The following is a 6000-nucleotide window of genomic DNA, read 5'->3' on the forward strand; positions in this document are numbered from 1 at the left end:
AGATAATGCAAGATAGTATTTAAATCTCCAGATGATGATGATGATGATGATGATGATGATGATGATGATGATTGGCATACCAGGGACTGAACTCAGGGACACTCAACCACTGAGGTACATCCCCAGCCCTTTTTTGTATTTTATTTAGAGACAGAGTCTCATTGAATTGCTTAGTGCTTTTCTGTTGCTGAGGCTAGCTTTGAATTCTTGATCCTTATACCTCAGCTTGACAAGCCACGGGGATTACAGATGTGTGCCACTGCACCCAGTTTTAAGATTCTCAATTTAATTACATTTGTAAAACCTTTTGGTCAGCTTAGGCTATGTATAATTATATGTCCCAGGGATCAGGATGTGAATATTTCAAGAAAGTTTGAAGCATTATTCAGCTTATGATACCAAATAAGAAATGTAAAAGGAATGATATAATTTTATAAATTTCCATTTTCCATCCACCACAGTAATAATTGTTTATGGGAAGGATTATAAAGGATGTTTGATAATACGACTAGTGGCAGAATTTAGTCCAAAACCAGAACCCCACATCATCTCAACATATTTTGCCACATAATACTCATGAAATAACAAGATGGACAAGGTAACTTTATAGTAAAGAAGCCTATGTTAATGAAAGAATTGGAGTTAGTATCATCAGTGAAGTAAATGAACGCCATATGTCTCCGATAGGTTGCAGAGGAGGACACAAAACCATCTTTGTGGCATTTTTACCAAAAATGAGTCACTTCAACCTTATCAAATATGAATAATTGAGAAATTTAAAGTTAAGAATATTATGTAAATAAAGATCCTGTAATCTTCAAATTATTAAGATCATAAAACAAAGACATACTGATGTAGGTTCCAAATTGAAGGAGATTAAGGGATGTGACTACTTAATTTGTGATACTGGTTTGGGTCCTTTATTTAGAAAATGGTCCTGGGATCATGTAAGAGTAGGTGTGCATTGTACTACTTAATGTTTCAGAAAAAAACTGAAACACATGTGAATTTTGTGTTAGTATAGAAAGATAATGCAAAGGCTCATTATAAAATGTTAACATTTGTGAAATCAGTCAAATGTCTACAGTAAGACTGATTTTCACAACTCTTCTAAAAGTTGTTTGTGGTTACTGAATAATAATTGGTTCATGGTGATTTGTATTTAGAAGCTTATTATTTTTTGAATCACTTGATGACCAAATTCTTTTCCAAATTTATATATATATATATATATATCTCCATATATTACTGAACTAGATTTATCCAAGGTAAAATGTGCTGTAGTTCAAACCATCATAATGTACATGACAAATACATAAAATTTTCTCTATAAATTGAAAAATAAATAAATACAAGGAGGAACTTCCAAATAAGTGAAGCTCTAAAACACAAAATTATTTTAGTCTGTTTGTAATGAAGACTTAATGTCTCCATTGGTACCAACATAGTTCAGACTACACATTCTAACTGGGATATTGAGGCTACTTTCAAAAACTATAGCATTTGCAAAGGTCCTGGAGGGATTGATAAATACCTACAAGGGTATTCTATGTATGCAAAATATGTACACCATCCTGGAACTAGAAACAGGGTTGAGTCTGGTTCCAAATCAAGGCCTGAAGTAGCCAAGGTAAGTTGTATTGAAAATGAGAGAGAGAGAGAGAGAGAGAGAGAGAGAGAGAGAGAGAGAGAGAGAGAGAGAGAGATCTGAATGTACATGGCCAGCTCTAAGAGTTGTGGCCTTTTGTTGAGGAACAGTCAGTGCCATGTGTTCCAGCTGAAAAGGAGTTAGAGAACATATACCAAACCGTTTTTAATCCTCAGATGGTGGTTTTCATCAACTAGATCTGACTAAAAGCCACATATCAAGGAATTTCCTTGATATAGCCTCTAGGGAAATAACACAGTAAAAATATTAAACGAGAAATTTGGGAGGCTATTCTTTAGCACTGAACACCTGCAATTAGCAGCCAAAGTCTAGAGCAAGCCAAAATAAAATCACTCATGTCAGATGCCATGTAGTCAAATGGAAAGTTTAAGGAACCAGATGGATCCCCCAAAAGAACAGTTTTTTTTCCTGAAAATGGGAGATTCCAGTCTACCAAAGTCAGTGAGAATTTCTAATTTAACTCCTTTAAAATATGTAAATATTATAAAAAGAAAAATTTAAGAAAGAAAAGAAACGTCAACTGCTTGACATCAACTGACCATTTTTTTTCTACTTTAGTTTCCTTGAACATATCTTAAAAAGCTCTTTGTTCTATCACTGTCCTGTGGGAGCTCTCTAATGTTTTGGAGAATAGAAGCTGCCCAATTTCATGAATCATGAATAAAAGTCAGTTAGGTATAAAAATAAATTTCTGGTATATTTTTCTTCTGACAAGACAAATATATTGGGATATAGAGTAGATTCAGGAAGAGGATGGGAAATAAAAATATCCATTACATGTATAATATATGTAAATACATATTCATATGATATTAGAGGTCACCTTTAAGGAAAAGAAAGAGATTATACTATAGAGACATTTGTCAAAAGGAAACATGTCCATTTGTTGCTCTTATTCAGCATTTTGAAAACATCTTAATGCTATCTACATGTGTGACAAATATTATGGGGAAACAATTACAGAAAATACAGACACAAGAAAGGAATATTTTTATCCTGTTCTTATAAAACCATTTAATATTTTATAGCATTTTGAAAAATATCACTTGAATGCTTCTCATTGAAAATATCACATTTTTAATTTGTGTTTTTAGTTTGTCAATGGACCTTTATTTTATTTATTTATATATGGTGCTGAGAATGGAGCCCAGTGCCTCTCACATGGTAGGAAAGTATGTGTACCACTGAGCTATCACCCCAGCCCCAAAATATCACATTTTTGCTTCTCTTTAAAACTCATTTTGTGCCCCTTTATTTTTATGAATAGAGATAATTAAGTCTATGTGAACTGCTCTAAGAATTAGTGAAATAAAGAATCTGAGATATTTTCTACAAAATTCCTGAATCATTTATTCAACTAATTCTGTCTTAATTGTATTCTGTTTATTTACTATTATTTATTTTTAATTGTATTGTCTCAGTGTGTTGGTAAATGGGATGAGTTCATTTTTAACAAATTTAGCCAGAGAGGGATTGACTCCCAACCTCAATTTAGGAGGCAACAAATTTTAAATTAGATGCATTTCCATAGAGAGAACTGTTCCAAGGAACTGGCTCTGATAATTCACCTGGGAGAAGAATAAATGAAAGATCTGCATGCTTACAATTCCCAAGGGGTCTCGGGAATATCATACAAACAGCACTCTCACAATGCATCTTCGATATTTTCTACAATTGCTTTCTTAATACAGATTTTTCTATTCAGAACCTGTATGAACTTAAAGATGAGAATACCAAAACTAATTCTTAAAAAAGCCTGTGTGATCTATAGTTTCTCTCTATGTCTCTAAAAGTTTAAAATATTGAAGTAAATTCCCTCCAATTTCCTTTTTACTGAAGAATAACAAAATAAGGTAAGTAGAAAGGTAATTGTTTTTAATAATCATAAATATTATTTTGAAAGGTTGGAGTATATGTAGATAATACTACTATACACATAAATCTGGAGAGTACTTCACATCAGGGAGCTTATTCTCATTTTCCCTATATTTTATTGGTGCATTATAATTATACACAATGACAATATTTATTCTTGTGTATTTGTATGTGCATACAATATAATAATATAATTGGCCAATATCATTCCCTAGTATTTTCCTGTTCTCTCATCTCTTCTCTTCTTTTCCTCTTGTCCCTTCCTTCATTTTACTGATTCCTCAGGTGTAAAATAAAGATCATATGTGATAAAAATGAAGTATGAGGAATCTTCATATTCTTTCTGAGTGCTTGCATTCATTTGCAGTCCCACCAAAAATGTATGAGTGCACCTTCTTCCCCACATCCTCCCCAGCATTTATTATTATTTGTATTCTTGATAGCAATTCTAACTGGAATGAGATGAAACCTCAGTGAGTTTTGATTTGCATTTCCCTATTTGCTAGGGATGTTAAACATTTTTCATTCATTTTTGGTCATTTGTGTTTCTTCTTTTGAGAAATGTCTTGAAACTGGATAATTTCATACTAAGGGAAATAAGCCAGAAAATCAAAGGTCATGTATTCTCTCTCATATGCAAAAATCAGAGCAAATTGAGGTGAAATAAAATGGGCAGAGGTTGGATATTGTAAAGACAGAATGAAAATCAATGGAGTAGAAGGAGATTGAGAAAGAGGTAGGAGAGAGGAGAAAGAGGAGGAAATACAGAATGAATTTGACAAAATTATGCTGTATGTATGTATAAATATACCACAGTGAATTTTAGTTTCATGTGTATGTATAAAGTACCAATTAAAAAGATATAAATGAATAGAAAAGACATCAATAAAATAGAAGAAGAGGAACAGAGGGAGAGAGGAGGAGAGGACATTGGGGGACACTCAGGACTGAAATGGAGTAAATCTCCTGACTGTATTTATGTCAAAATGAGCCCAACTTCTATGTACAAATATAATGCACAAATAAAAGCAAAAAAAAGGAGCCTTCAAAAATGAAGTATGAATAAGATACATTAAAACAAAAAGGTAAGTGGTGATAAAAAGAGGACATCAAAGGGATTGCAGTGTGGCAGTTTATTAAAATGACTTTAAACATTTATGCATAAATTGATCCCTATGTAGTGAAATAGTAGTAAAATAGTGATGGAAAATTATTGAAAGTAGAAGTTACAAAAGTAATGGAATCCAAGACCTAAAATTAATGAAATATGTATGAGAACTGTGTGAAAAAGTTGATAGACTTATAAACCTTAAATATACTTCAGAATAATTTCTATCTTTCTCACCATACTACTTTATTTTTAGCTAGTTAATTTAGATTTCAATATGCTTTACAATTGAAAAGTAAAGAAATGTTTACTAGAAATGTAAATTAACTTGTGGATTTGAATAAGTCTCTGGCATGAATCATGATATTACTTTTCTCCTGACAACAGTTTTCTCATATAAAATTTTAAAGAAGTATTTGTAGTTATCTATTATCTGTGAGTCACTGGTAAATGGCAAAATTCTTTCATTAAGATGATAAAATTACTTGATAAATGAAAAACTGCAATGTAGATAAATCAATTAACTAAAGCAAAACACTAAACTTTAAATGCTTAGAATATGAAGTAAATAGTTGTGCAAAAAAAAGGTACCAACAAGCACAAAATTCTCATGCATGGGGAAACCAATGTGATTATTGAACATTGACCCAGTGGATGTATGTGCAGGAAATTAATGTTGAAAGTGTTTGAATTTCTTACTCAGTTCCACATAGTTTAAAAGAGATTTGTTGAAATACAGTGTCCTCACTCAGTGTGGAGATAGTAAGAATATTCACTTAACTAGTAGGCTATAGGTGGGCCTTTCTTGATGATTCTCATAGCTCCAGATTTTCTCCTTCTTCTCTTACTATTGCTATCTTGATATTTCTACTCTTCTTAAAGTGAATCATGTGATTCCAGGTCTCCATGTTATATCTACTCTATGGACACCTGGAGGTAGAAAGCAGAAGCTTCATTTTAACTGCCTCCACAGCTAATTTTTATGTCAGATAATGTTTGAAAACCACTATTTTGGAATATCCTCAACACAGTAACTTCTGATTTTTATTGAATCCTCACCATAACTCAAGGAGATAATTATTGACAGCTTTCTTATACAGAGGAAAAAACTTGGTTTCACAATATTTAGCTTATTTACTCAAAGCAACTGCCTTTATTTGTAATGCTGTGAACTGAAATTTGGTCAGCTGGTGTCAGGGTTTTGCATATTCCCCTGCAAAGATTTACTACATCCTAACTTCTATAATTATATGGCCAACTTGTAAGAATGTTTTGTCTTTTAACTCTTATGATCTATTTGTTGAAAGTGTTTGAATTTCCCTATTACAGGTGAAACAAATTGAGGATA

The sequence above is a fragment of the Spermophilus citellus genome, assembly GCF_964194105.1.
Source record: "Spermophilus citellus genome assembly, chromosome: 5".
Classification (NCBI taxonomy): domain Eukaryota; kingdom Metazoa; phylum Chordata; class Mammalia; order Rodentia; family Sciuridae; genus Spermophilus; species Spermophilus citellus.